Below are 14,959 nucleotides of genomic sequence, written 5' to 3' on the forward strand. Positions count from 1 at the left end.
TAAAGGTCTCCCAACCAAAAAGAGCCCAGGTCCAGACGGGTTTAGTGCAGAATTCTATCAAACCTTCATAGAAGACCTCATACCAATATTATCCAAACTATTCCACAAAATTGAAACAGATGGAGCACTATCGAATTCCTTCTATGAAGCCACAATTACTCTTATACCTAAACCACACAAAGACCCAACAGAGAAAGAGAACTTCAGAACAATTTCCCTTATGAATATCGAGGCAAAAATACTCAATAAAATTCTGGCAAACTGAATCCAAGAGCACATCAAAACAATCATCCACCATGATCAAGTAGGCTTCATCCCAGGCATGCAGGGATGGTTTAATATACGGAAAACCATCAACGTGATCCATTATATAAACAAACTGAAAGAACAAAACAACATGATCATTTCATTAGATGCTGAGAAAGCATTTGACAAAATTCAACACCCCTTCATGATAAAAGTCCTGGAAAGAATAGGAATTCAAGGCCCATACCTAAACATAGTAAAAGCCATATACAGCAAACCAGTTGCTAACATTAAACTAAATGGAGAGAAACTTGAAGCAATCCCACTAAAATCAGGGACTAGACAAGGCTGCCCACTCTCTCCCTACTTATTCAATAGAGTTCTTGAAGTTCTAGCCAGAGCAATCAGACAACAAAAGGAGGCAAGGGGATACAGATCGGAAAAGAAGAAGTCAAAATATCACTATTTGCAGATGATATGATAGTATATTTAAGTGATCCCAAAAGTTCCACCAGAGAACTACTAAAGCTGATAAACAACTTCAGCAAAGTGGCTGGGTATAAAATTAACTCAAATAAATCAGTAGCCTTCCTCTACACAAAAGAGAAACAAGCCGAGAAAGAAATTAGGGAAACGACACCCTTCATAATAGACCCAAATAATATAAAGTACCTCGGTGTGACTTTAACAAAGCAAGTAAAAGATCTGTACAATAAGAACTTCAAGACACTGAAGAAGGAAATTGAAGAAGACCTCAGAAGATGGAAAGATCTCCCATGCTCATGGATTGGCAGGATTAATATAGTAAAAATGGCCATTTTGCCAAAAGCGATCTACAGATTCAATGCAATCCCCATCAAAATACCATTCCAGGGGTTGGGGATTTAGCTCAGTGGTAGAGCGCTTGCCTAGGAAGCGCAAGGCCCTGGGTTCGATCCCCAGCTCTGAAAAAAAGAACCAAAAAAAAAAAAAAAAAAAACCAATCCAATTCTTCAAAGAGTTAGACAGAACAATTTGCAAATTCATCTGGAATAACAAAAAACCCAGGATAGTTAAAACTATCCTCAACAATAAAAGGACTTCAGGGAGAATCACTATCCCTGAACTCAAGCAGTATTACAGAGCAATAGTGATAAAAACTGCATGGTATTGGTACAGAGACAGACAGATAGACCAATGGAACAGAATTGAAGACCCAGAAATGAACCCACACACCTATGGTCACTTGATTTTTGACAAAGGAGCCAAAACCATCCAATGGAAAAAAGATAGCATTTTCAGCAAATGGTGCTGGTTCAACTGGAGGTCAACATGTAGAAGAATGCAGATCGAACTATGCTTATCACCCTGTACAAAGCTTAAGTCCAAGTGGATCAAGGACGTCCATATCAAACCAGACACACTCAAACTAATAGAAGAAAAACTAGGGAAGCATCTGGAACACATGGGTACTGGAAAAAATTTCCTGAACGAAACACCAATGGCTTATGCTCTAAGATCAAGAATCGACAAATGGGATCTCATAAAACTGCAAAGCTTCTGTAAGGCAAAGGACACTGTGGTTAGGACAAAACGGCAACCAACAGATTGGGAAAAGATCTTTACCAATTCTACAACAGATAGAGGCCTTATATCCAAAATATACAAAGAACTCAAGAAGTTAGACTGCAGGGAGACAAATAACCCTATTAAAAAATGGGGTTCAGAGCTAAACAAAGAATTCACAGCTGAGGAATGCCGAATGGCTGAGAAACACCTAAAGAAATGTTCAACATCTTTAGTCATAAGGGAAATGCAAATCAAAACAACCCTGAGATTTCACCTCACACCAGTGAGAATGGCTAAGATCAAAAACTCAGGTGACAGCAGATGCTGGCGAGGATGCGGAGAAAAGGAACACTCCTCCATTGTTGGTGGGATTGCAGACTGGTACAACCATTCTGGAAATCAGTCTGGAGGTTCCTCAGAAAATTGGACATTGAACTGCCTGAGGATCCAGCTATACCTCTCTTGGGCACATACCCAAAAGATGCCCCAACATATAACAAAGACACATGCTCCACTATGTTCATTGCAGCCTTATTTATAATAGCCAGAAGCTGGAAAGAACCCAGATGCCCTTCAACAGAGGAATGGATACAGAAAATGTGGTACATCTACACAATGGAATATTACTCAGCTATCAAAAACAATGACTTTATGAAATTCGTAGGCAAATGGTTGGAACTGGAAAATATCATCCTGAGTGAGCTAACCCAATCACAGAAAAACACACATGGTATGCACTCATTGATAAGTGGCTATTAGCCCAAATGCTTGAATTACCCTAGATGCCTAGAACAAATGAAACTCAAGAGGGATGATCAAAATGTGAATGCTTCACTCCTTCTTTAAAAGGGGAACAAGAATACCCTTGGCAGGGAATAGAGAGGCAAAGATTAAAACAGACACAGAAGGAACACCCATTCAGAGCCTGCCCCACATGTGGCCCATACATATACAGCCATCCAATTAGACAAGATGGATGAAGCAAAGAAGTGCAGGCCGACAGGAGCCGGATGTAGATCGCTCCTGAGAGACACAGCCAGAATACAGCAAACACAGAGGCGAATGCCAGCAGCAAACCACTGAACTGAGAATAGGTCCCCCGTTGAAGGAATCAGAGAAAGAACTGGAAGAGCTTGAAGGGGCTCGAGACCCCATATGAACAACAATGCCAAGCAACCAGAGCTTCCAGGGACTAAGTCACTACCTAAAGACTATACATGGACTGACCCTGGACTCTGACCTCATAGGTAGCAGTGAATATCCTAGTAAGAGCACCAGTGGAAGGGGAAGCCCTGGGTCCTGCTAAGACTGAACCCCCAGTGAACTAGATTGTTGGGGGGAGGGCGGCAATGGGGGGAGGATGGAGAGGGGAACACCCATAAAGAAGGGAAGGGGGAGGGGGATGTTTGCCCGAAACCCGGGAAAGGGAATAACACTCGAAATGTATATAAGAAATACTCAAGTTTATTTAAAAAAAAAAAACAAATGAACAAAAAAAAACACAAAAAAACACAAAAAAAACCCAAAAAGTAGCGGAGCAAACCAGTGAACAGTACTTGTTCATGGTCCCTGTTTCAGTTCCTGCCGTGGGTTCTCCTGATGATGGGACTATCAACATTTAAGCCACATAAAACCCTTCCCTTCCCAAAGTTTGTTTTGGTCAGTGTTTTATCACAGCAACAGAAACTACACTAGAACAATCACCTTCCAAATGTGATATACTAAACTCTACACCAATGACTCCCAAACCCAGCCGCATGTTTGCGTGGTTACGGGCACATAAAGCAGTGCCAGAACCCCACCCCAACTGTACTGTATTGGAATCTCCGAGACTCAGGCTATGAAGCACTCTAGAGTCATATGGTGATTAATTTTGTCCTCAGCTGACCCCAAGCCACCCTCTGCTGGAGACAAAGGTGGGAAAATTAAGAAAGTGCTCACTTTCGTGTCTATCTGAGGGTAGAGTCTGATAGCTACATGCTCTGAAAGTGCTACCTTAATTCTGCATCCTAAGCACCTCCTTTGACCTCATCCAGTCTCCACTCCAACTCAAATAACGTAAACTTAGCAGACAGAACCTGCTGTTTGTCAGACACAGGAATCTGAGCCAAAATGTTGTTCACAAAAAAAATAATAAATGAAGCCACTGATGTTTTTAAGCATTGGTTCCAGGATCATGAGGACATAGATAGATAATAGTAATTGTAGTTTGTTTCCAATTTAGGGCATGTAGGTGGGGGTCAAATGACATCAGTTCCCTTCTGAGCAGGAAACTAACTGCAGTACTGATTATCTGTCACCCACATGTAAGAGGAACATGAGAAGTTTATTAGATGAGTCAACAGGTCTCACATATCAGCATGTTGGTGGCAGAACCAAAGACCGTGGCCCTCACATAGCTACTAAGTAGCCAAGTACCTGTTTCTTGAATTAAAAGTAAAAAGTAGTAGATGTTTGTGTGAATATGTGTCAGGGCTTGGTTATTGCTGCTTCCCCCAAGGCATTTTAGGTTCCTATCATGCTGCAGTCTACCAGAAACAGCATTGAGGGTGACTTAAACCAAAATCATGGTGTCTAATACTGAGCAACATGTACGCAGAAAGCATGCAAAAGAGTCTCAATCTAAACTTCTGGAGCCTTCGATGAATGTGTTGCTAGGATAGGCAGGAAGGTAGAGCTGCTGGCCTGGAAGACAGAGGAGGCGCACACATAGCTTTTCCTAAAGCAGTACAGGATAAAACCTATAGACAAACCTGTTTAATTCCAAGTTAAACGGCTCTTGCTTATGATTTCCAGGTATGGTACGTTGGTTGTCAGCATGCAGGGGAAGACAGAATTGATGAACAATGAGAGTCCTGCCCTCACATCCTCCTCCTTTCTGTAGAGGTAGATTCAGAGTCCTCACATAGTGTGACCAGTGACCACCCTAGCATGAAGCAGATATTACACATAGGGTTACCGAAGTAATGACCAAAAATGCCTGGCATATGCTAGAAACCTGGCTTCCAAGTGTGCCTCGGACTTATGGCAGCAGGAATAGATATCCTGCACCTTACTGTGGAGGAGGGATTAGGAGCAGCCCTACCTGTGATCTAGAAGCTGCTTCCATTCTTCATTTCCTGACAGGTCAAAGCAGGCAAGGTGTCTCCCGGACAGCAGCTGGTACACTGCGACTGGATTGAATCAACACTCGGCTGTGTCAAAGGGCTGGGCAGGAGCGCAAATGTGTTTGTCAGTCAGCATGATTGAAAATCTATATCTGGTGCCAGAGTTCACCACGGACTGGTCAGGGTGCCTCGGCACATCTGCTGTGCTCCTAGTGAAATGTAACTTAAGGAGGTCTTGTCTGCAAAGCCATGTTCTTTTAACACAAAGATGTTTTTACAAGACACATCGAGGAGTAGGAAGGAGGAGAGGACATGATGTCTGGGATTTAATAGTTCAATGGAAAAGCTTCAGCAAGATAATGATGAAGCAGAGGGAGAGGGAGAAAGCCACCAGCTAAAGCAAATATAGTAAAATGATTGTTGTTGAATCTGGGTATTGAATAAATAGATACTTTTGCATTAGTTGAGTTGGGTTATTACAGTCTGGTTTTAGGGCAATTGGATTATCCTGTTCTTTCTTATTTTATTTGTTTGAGTACTTTTATAAATAAAGTTTTATAGTTTAAATCAATCTTTATAAAGCTTGTAAACCTTGTAGATAAAAATGTTAATGCCTGCCTTTGTAGAGCCCTCATTTCTTTTAGGTAACAGCAAGCAATAAGAAGCTAGAACTGTCTGGAATTGTCCTTAGACTGTCTGTCCCACCCAGTCCCACATACTATTACTTATTTGGTGAGGGTGGGGTGGGGGATGGGGTGGGGGGATCTTTACTTTTCATTGAACACATGGCAGAACCAGAACTCAGGAAATCTAAGTACAAATCCTGGTTTGTTAATTGACAGTGAGACCTTAAATAAGTCCCTTGCCAGAGGAAGAAATGTTCCTTCCTCTATAAAATATGGGTGGCTCACTAATAACACCAACTTCTCAGGGTATTAGGTATCCAATGATGTTACTACCCTGTTTAAAGATTCCAGTTATCATTAATACCAGGAGTTACCACCATAAAGTAGGTGATCAGGTGTTATCACCTCAGATAGAGTCCGTTACAAGATGAGGGGAGAAATTACAACAGTGTCCTAAACTGTATAGGAAACACTAGGAGGTGAGTTAAAATTTAGGACAGGACATGGGAGGTCAGAAGACAGCAGTTCAAGGTCATCCTTAAGTACACAGCAGTTCTGAGACCATCTTGAGCTAAAATGAACCTCCACCTGAAAATAAAATTCAGATCCCGGCTCCACTGACAACCCAACCCACTGAGGTTTCCCAGGGCTGTGGTGTTGAACCCCTGCGAGGCTGATTCTGTACTTCATCTAGAAGCAGACGGCTAAAATCAGTCCTTGGAGGATTTCTTTGTTTGTTTGCCTCCAACAGCTGAAATAGCTGTTTGGAGATTAGGAATTTATGCACCAACTTATTCTGACAGTTAGGTACTGTTCACAGATTTGGGGTAATTTCATGGTGATAAATGGTCCAAAATAAACTAAGGGGAGAGAAGAAGAGCTTGCCTTGGTGGAAGAGGCTTGGAGAATATAGTAGGCCAGTTGATCTGTGCTCACCCGGCTTCTATGTAAAACTGACTGGCTCCCAAAGCATCTGGAAGAGCTTTGAACAGGAATATGAATAGGCCCAAATGAGAGTGCAGCACGCCTAACTTCTACTGGCTGGAGGACCCTGGTTTAAGCATCAGGGTCTCATGTAGAGGAATGACATTGTGGTCCTGGCTCTAGGCCAGTGCCTTCCTCACTGCCAGTGATTTGCTGCCCACTGTGCTTATATCTCATTGGCCGTCCTCCTGTTTATCCCTGTAGGACAGTCCAACATTGTAAATGCTTGCTTACAAGTCTCTCTTCCCACAGATTTCCTTCAGAATTCTTTCTGTCTTTTTTTTTCTAAGAAGGGAATCCAATTCAGTGTTTGTTAACTGCCTAGCATGTTCAAAGTTTTGTACTGAGCACCCCAGATGATACAGAGAGAGAGAGAGAGAGAGAGAGAGAGAGAGAGAGAGAGAGAGAGAAAGAGAGAGAGAGAGAGAGAGAGAATTTTGCTCTTGTTTAGCGCACCAGGAGGAGGGAGGAGAGAATCAGATAGGCACACAGGTTAATCACAACACAGAATCTTGTGGTATGCATGTTGGCATCCAGCTGTGGTTCCCTGTCCTCCACTTCCTCCCTTCCTCCCTCTCAGGGTGTCCAGCACTCTAAGCTGGAAGGACAAAGTGGAGTCTGGAATGGATGGGGTTCTGCAGGATCTTGGTCTGGCTGGCAGTGAGTGCTGGGGGTAGGCGAGGGCCTCTTATACACACACACTTTATTCAGGGTGAACCAGGGGTATCTATTAACCTTTGAAGATTGTTCTTAGGGTGGTTTCCTTGGCTAGAGTTTAACATACTGGGAATGCCTCCTTTGCATGGAGAGGCATTCTAGTCATTCGTGTACAGCTTCTTATTAGAGGGAGGGTAGGAGTGGAGAGGAAGTTGAACTTGCAGGTCTGCCAAGGACTACTTGATCTTCTCTAGGTAGAGGGTTTTGGGGGTTGGGTTCCCCAGACAAGGTCAGAGAAGGGGAAGCCCTGCTGCTTAAGGGAGTCCTTCCATTTTGCACTGAGCTCAGAGGAGCTATCTGGTCAGAGTAGACGTCTACTTAATTAGCAAGGTTCCCCAACAGGATCTAGCAAACGCCACTAGAGTGTGTGCTGTAGTGGGATTCTGAGGAGGAGACCTTTCTGGAAACTTCTGTGGAGAGAGTGGTATTAGAAATGGGTCTTGAATGTTGGGTAGGTTTTCAAGGGCATGGACCGATGCGGGTACAAGATTTAGTGAACAGTGTAATCAAAGCCATGAGAAGAAAGAGATGCTCTTGTGTTTAAAGAAAAGCAGTGTCATTCCAGCTGGCTCCTGAAATGAGAAGATCACTTCAACTTGATAAGCAAGGAGCCTGAAATTGGTGAGAAGAGACTTAACATGACCCTAGCAGGACTTGCTGACTCAATGCCACTGGGCAGACTGGGTAGCCAGCAGGACCAGCCTTCCTAGTGTGACAACCTAACTTGATAAAGATGCAGGCAAAACAAGTGCAGGCACCCCACAGCTCCAGACCCAGAGTTGGGGCTGAGGAAGAAGATGCTGTGAGGTGATATTCACAGAACCACACTTTGTGTGAGGCAGGAGGCCGCCCTTTCTAGATATGTACCTAGGATTGCAGACATCCTACTTGCTGTCAGAAACTGAAAACCCAAAAGCAGGTTTCTTCCCCCAAGAGAACCCACTTTCAATATTCACAACTCATTCCATAGCATTCATTCCATGTGGATCTGCAGGAGCAAAACAAAAAATATTTGAAATTAAGGCACCTCTAAATGACCCCGAATACTTTCCTGAAACAGTCCACCTCTTCTTCTTGCCATGGAGTCCCCAGAGTCTCACTCTCTGACAGCTTTATTTCCCCCAGCATCATTCACTGTTTCCTTCTACATGCCTCCCACTCCTGATCACTGTCTCTCAATTCAGTCAGAGACCCGCCTGCTGGCTGATTACTCATGATGTGCTTCCTCCTCCAAGGCCTCTGGGTCCTTCTAAAGATTAATTTAATTTATATGAGAGTACACTGTAGCTGTCAGACACACACCAGAAGAGGGCACTGGATCCCATTTCAGATGGTTGTGAAGCCACCATGTGGTTGCTGGGAATTGAACTCAGGACCTCTAGAAAAGCAGTCAGTGCTCTTAACCTCTGAGCCACCTCTCCAGCCCCCTCTGGGTCCTTCTAAAGCAGCAGCAGTAACACTGTATCTCTGCCTGGTTTCAAACTCTGTGTGCCCTTCACAATCAGACTGACATCAGTGTAACCCGCCATGGTTTTTGTGGTCTGGTCCCTGTCTCTCCCCAGTGTCAAGCCCACTTGCTCTCCAGGCAGTAACCTAGGTAATTGTACATCGGTGGAGATATGCAAGACCCACCCTTGCTCTTGCTTCCTTTCTGCCTGGAATGTGCTTCCTGACAGTTGTCTAACCCGCTCATTTCCTCTTTAAATCTATTTAAATGCTACCATCTCAGAGAAGGCTCTCTGGGCCCTACTATTATTCTCTACTCACTGGCATGAACTATTTTTCTTTGTAGCATTAACCACAAACAATATCCATGTGTTGTTTATGTTTTATACTAGAAAAAAAAGATCCATGAGGAGTATCTTCATTTAGTCTATGTCCATAGGCTAGGATAATGTTCAGATTCTGAATTGTGGAGGAATTTTAATCAAGCAACTACCCACTCTAGTGAGGGATCACATCAAAGATCTTCTAATCCTTTAATCCCTCTGGCTGGAATACAAACATGCCTTTAGTACACACCTTTAATCCCAAACAATAGAGATAAAGTCAATTTGTAGAAGGAAGTAGCCATGTTGGGACATGACATCTAATTGAGGGGCAGACAAAGTTATGAATCAGAGAAAGATTTGACAGAATGAGTCAGAGTTACAACATGCACAACCCCTCATGAGGACAGGAAAGAGAGGTCACTTAAGAGAGCAGTGAAGCACCCCTAGGGGCTTTTGTCAGCCTTATACCCAACCACCTTTGGTCGAGGTTAGGCCAAGTTCTATTCTCCACCCACGGAAACATTCTTGAGCAGAAAATTCTCAGAATGTACTGACTGATGCTTGCTATCTAATAGATTTAAAGGTTAATAGGCTTAGCCAATAAGTTTGAACTATAACTGAGGAACCCTAGGGGTTTTCTCCAGCCTACACCCACGACCTCAGGTCAAGATTAGACCAAGTACCAGCTTCCTGCCTCCGGTCAAGGATAGGCCAAGTTCCATTCTCCACCCACAGTTCTCAGGAGGAACAGGGACATTCTTGAAAAACTGCAGAATGTACCGACCGATAGTCACTTGACCCTCTGGTTCCAGATAGAGTTCGAATGCATGTCATATGCTTACTACTAGTCAATAGATTCAAAGATCAATATGCTTAGCCAATAAGTTTAAACTGTAACCTTGCTAATGTAATCTGTACCCCTAAAAAGTATAAAAATGGCTTGCTATAGCCATTCGGGGGTCACCCTCTAGTCACTTGCCATGAGGGGCTGATTGGATGCACCTGAAAAATAAACCTCTCAAGTTTTCATTGATCTCCTTTCTTGTGTCTTGCTTGGGGGTAGGGAGTCTCCTAATAGTTAAGACTCACTTCGAGCTTTTCATAACTTTGCTGTTGTAACCTGTATCCCTAAGAAGTATAAAAATTGCTTGTAATAGCCATTCAGGGTCACCTTCTAGTCACTCACCTTGAAGAACTAATTAAAGGTAGACCCAACACACCAGAAAATAAACCTCTTGCTTTTGCATTGATCTGCATCTTGGTGTCTCATTCAGGGGTGACTCAAAGTAAGTACCACTAACCGAGGGTTAGGGGTCTTACAGCAGCACACAAACACACACACACACACACACACACACACACACACACACACACACACACACACACACATGGGAGGGGAGGCAGTTTCTCAAGGGATAGAGTGGAGTTGAAGACAAAACAAGCCAGAGAATGAGAAGGAGCCAGAGGATTAGAATTGATCGCCAGAGTTAGTTTGAGGCCAAGCAGAGCAATTCAGTCAGAACCCAAGAGAAGCCAGTTTGACTCAGTCAGCTTGGAGAGGAGTTTTTGAGCCAGAACAGCTGAGTTGAGCCAGCCAGCCAGAGTTCAGAAAGAGCTAGAAAGGGAGAGCTTATTCCGCAATAAACCTCTGAGACAACAATAACATTTGGCAGATAAAAGTTACTTTTATATCAAATAAACATTGTTAAGTCTGTGGCTGGTAAAATGGTTCAGCAGGTAGAATTGCCAACAGCCAAACTGAGTCAATGACCAGGATCCAAACAGTGGAAGAGAACTGACTGCCGCATAGTTGTACTTTGAGCTCTTAGTGACATGTACCTACATACACAAAATAATAAATAAAAAGGTAATAAAAATTAAAAATAGCAAATCAATAAATATGGAGACTTTATCTCTAGAAAATACCTCTATCTTTTCCATTGATTCATGGTCGTTTGTTCTTTGTAGTTCTTTGACTAACAGAACACCTATGTCTTGTCCTTTGACCAGCATGGAACTACAATTTTTCTTTATTCACCTCAGATCGTTGCTGCAATTCTTCCATGCATATCCTCAGTATGTTGCTCTTGAGCCCTCTGTCTGTCTCCCTCCATCTTTCCCCTATCTTCACTTCTTATCTCTGTATGGATATCTGCTTTCAGCCTGTGCTCTCTCTAGATTGCCTTTCTTTGCCTCATAGACATCTATATGGAATGTCAGATTTCAGCTGTCTTCCCAGATGTCTTGCACTGTCCTCTAGTTTCAGCATTTGAGAGGTGAAGGCAAAAGGATTATGGGTTCAAAATCAGCATAGGGTACATAGCAAGACATACATACATACATACATACATACATACATACATACATACGTATAGTATATACATGCATGAGAGAGCCAGCTAATGCCATGAAGAGATATGTGCTATAATTCTCAGAGCTTCTGTATCCAACATAAGCTAGAAATCTAGATATCTAGTCTTCCTGCCCTTGCCCCTGCCTCTACCCCTATCCCCACCCCACTCTCTTTCCTATATCAATGAAGTCAGCCTATACACTACAAACATTCCTGTTACGGTTCTTCTCCATTGTCAAATTGAGGAATTTCTGCTTAATTTGAAAGGCAGAAGTTGGGCTGGAGAGATGGCTCAATGGTTAAGAGCACAGATTGCTCTTGCCAAAGTCCCAAGTTCAATTCCCAGCAACCACATGGTGGCTTATAACCATCTTTAATGGGATCTGATGCCTTCTTCTTGTGTGTCTGAAGACAGTGACAGTGTGCTCACATTCATTCAATAAGTAAAACCTTTTAAAAAGGTGAAAATCATTGGTTCAAATTTAGAGATTGGAAGTCTGAGAGAGATTAAGGGAGGGGGGAGAGAGGGAAAGAGAGAGAGAGAGAGAGAGAGAGAGAGAGAGAGAACATTGTAAAAATTCTGTTACTAGTACAATTTCTTACAAGTTTTTAATTCTTCTGATCCAACATACCTTTCCTGTTGTTCTTCACCTGAAAATCTTGTCTCCTTTCTAGCACTTTTGGGTAGTCTGAAGCATTCTGAGATCACTGTTGTCTAATCCTCAGTAATCTTCTGTTCTTATACTACTGACAGCTCCTGGGCAGCACAGAGTGAAATAAGTTAAGCATGTGTTAGACTATTTGGGGCAAGTTGCACCAATTATGTAAATTTGGCAAGTGGTAGCATCTCTTAGACTGCCAATTCCCTGATCTCTAAATTGGAACCAATGATTTTTGCCTTCCCTTCCTTCAGGTAGACTTAACTTCAAAGAACCTAATATTCTGTGAACCACAGAGCATGATACAAATTAACAGTCGAAACCCTCAAGGTTACTGCTTGAGACTCATGATCCAATTTTACTTTCCTATACTACCTACTCCTTTCTTCACTCTTCAAACCACTGTCTCCAAGGTAGACTGGTAGCTGTTTCCTATTTCACTGATAAAACAGAAACAATTAGAAAATAATTTAACAAAATGCCACCAACTCAACCACCACTTACCAACCAAGTATATCTAAACTCAGCTTTCTCGTTACTATGAAAAAAAAATTAGCAAAAGCCAACTCCTCTGACTGTGGCCTAGATCTTTACTTTTCGCACATTCAAGCTTGCCTAACCAGCAAACTTCCTTTGCTTTGCATGGAGTTGTCTCAGATTCTTCCCATCAGCCTCTGCCATCCTCATCAGTCTCCAAAATCAAAACAACACATCTGTCTTGGTTCTACTCTTCTGTCTTCTCCCTCTTTTCCATCACAGCAAAACTCCTGGAAGAGTTTTCTGTAACTTGCACTCTCCCTCTCTGGCTCCCACAGCAGTGACCCAGAAGATCTGCCCTACCCCTCTTCGAATTGCTCTGTCAAAGTCTCTGGACCCTGCTCTACTGATAAATGCAACGGTTAGTTCTTAGATTCTGTCTTATTTGGTCCATGAGCTGCACTAACAGAGTCCAACATCTGCTTCCAGGACATCATGTTTGATTTTCCTGTCTCTATCTTGTTCCTAATCACTCCATTGGTTTTGAGGATTCTTTAACTCTGTATCATCTGTGGGGGTGGGAAGTGGGGGTGGGTGGATGTTGTTTGTTGAGGAAAGCTCTTGCTTTGCAGCCCACTTGCTTCGCCTTCTAGGCTGACCTTGATCCTCCTCCCCCAGCTTCCTGTATACCGGACTTACAGTCACTACCATCATGCCAGGCTTCATCTCTGAAACATCCAAATGCTGCAGCAGCACAGGGGCTTAGTGTAGACCCGCTTCTCATTTCCCTTTGTCTTTCTTTCTCATCTTGTGACTCTAACTGCTTTCTGGACGCTGGTGGTTCCCAAATGTGTAGCAGGGCCTCCCTTACTGAGCTCCTGAAATCCATCTGCTAGGCACTGAAGGAATTATGGTAAATCTATGGGTCCAGTGCTGAACTCCAACTCTATCTTCACCCCAAAACAATTCTCTCAAAATCTTCTCTTCTGCTTGAAGAGGCAGTGCTTAGTTCTTTATCCATGAAATGTTTATTTGAGGACTTCCTGTGTCCTAAGGCCTGATGCAGAAAACTTCTAGGTTCACACAGAATGAGGGACAGAGTGAGAAGAATCCACACAGATGGTTGGAGTCAGCGGTCACTCCTCTTTTGTCCATGTTCTTAACTTTGTTTTCAACATGTAGAGTCTGGCTATTTTTCCTCGCTTCCGTTACCTCCTCCTACAATAACATTAGCCTCCTAAATGGTCTCTTTGGTCTCACTCTTTTTCCTCCAAAGCCTATTCTTAATCTAACGTTCAGAGTGATCCCCTTAAATCATGTTAGAATATTGTTGCTTTGCTATTCAGAATTCCAGCATGGCTACACAAGCTATTCCACGTAAAGCCAGAGGCTTATGTGCTCTTCCTTGTGTTTTATGACCCTGCCTTCATCCTAACTCGCCTTCACCCAGTGTACTTTAATCACTCAGGACCGTCTTTTGTTCCTAGAATCTGTTACTACAGTAACAGGGTTTCAGAGTGTTCCATGATGAGATGACCAGGCTCTTTGTGTTCAAACAACAAACTGTACCAGACATACAGAGCAGAAGTAAAAGTGTAGATTTATTAAAAGTATGAGTAAAAGCCGAGAGTACTCCACAGAATGAGCACAGGCTTGAGCAAACATGTGGCTCAAGCTGGGAGTTCTTTTTTCGGTTCTTTTAATGAGCTCAGTCTGGAGGAGTTGATTTCCTGGGGTAGGAATGGTGTATATCCTTATGCTGATTGACAGATGGGCTGTTATATAACTTTGATCTGTGCGTGTGAAAGCCACAAATCGCATACTTTTAAGCATATATGCACAGGCTATGCATGCATGAGATGGTAAACGGGGATTTTTTCCCTCCTGACACATGGCTTCAAGGATAGATTCGCTCTCATGATGCTTGCTCGTGCCCAATATTGATTTAAGTCAGCTTTATTTAGCTTTCCTACCAAGATATGTCTGACCCCACATTACTCTAAGAAGGGAAGATGGATACAATTTTCTAAGGAGAGTTGCTCTTGGCTGAGCTATCCTTATCCCTATGCTCACTGTCCTAGTTAGGTTTACATGTGTGTGTGTGTTTGTGTGGTGTGTGTGTGTGTGTGTGCGTGCGTGCATGCACTGCGCACATATGTATATACACACATGTACACACACATATATACATATACACATAAAACATGCACACACACACACACACACACACACACACACACACACACATGCAAATCGGGTGAGAAAGGCTTTTGTAAGCCCCTAGACAACAATCACAACAGGAGAATAAAATGCGTTCCTATAGGCTTCATTTGGCGTATGCTTCCATATCACTGTTCATCATGGAAGAGAGTCAGAACAGGAACTCAAACAGAGCAAGAATCTGATTCAGAGACCATGAAGGGATGCTGCTTGCTGAACTGCCCAGCATGACTTACTCAGCCTGCTTTCT

At 42.9% G+C, this 14,959-nt stretch overlaps 2 long non-coding RNA genes across 3 annotated transcripts in view; both read right to left on the minus strand.

Annotated features, from left to right (window-relative positions):
• Positions 1 to 4,965, minus strand: part of LOC147996285 (uncharacterized) — a 44,891-nt gene extending 39,926 nt beyond the window's left edge. Inside the window, exons 1-2 of the long non-coding RNA XR_015675326.1 lie at positions 4,880 to 4,965; positions 4,548 to 4,720 (exon numbers count right to left, since the gene is read on the minus strand). This is a non-coding gene — a long non-coding RNA (uncharacterized LOC147996285). The remainder of the gene's footprint in view (positions 1 to 4,547; positions 4,721 to 4,879) is intronic.
• Positions 4,966 to 10,660: 5,695 nt separating this feature from the next.
• Positions 10,661 to 14,959, minus strand: part of LOC102554278 (uncharacterized) — a 42,240-nt gene continuing 37,941 nt past the window's right edge. For both annotated transcript variants that reach the window (XR_015675325.1, XR_015675323.1), the window contains exons 3-4: positions 11,986 to 12,110; positions 10,661 to 10,839 (exon numbers count right to left, since the gene is read on the minus strand). This is a non-coding gene — a long non-coding RNA (uncharacterized LOC102554278). The remainder of the gene's footprint in view (positions 10,840 to 11,985; positions 12,111 to 14,959) is intronic.

The sequence above is a fragment of the Rattus norvegicus genome, chromosome 2, assembly GCF_021556685.1.
Source record: "Rattus norvegicus strain SHRSP/BbbUtx chromosome 2, alternate assembly SHRSP_T2T, whole genome shotgun sequence".
Classification (NCBI taxonomy): domain Eukaryota; kingdom Metazoa; phylum Chordata; class Mammalia; order Rodentia; family Muridae; genus Rattus; species Rattus norvegicus.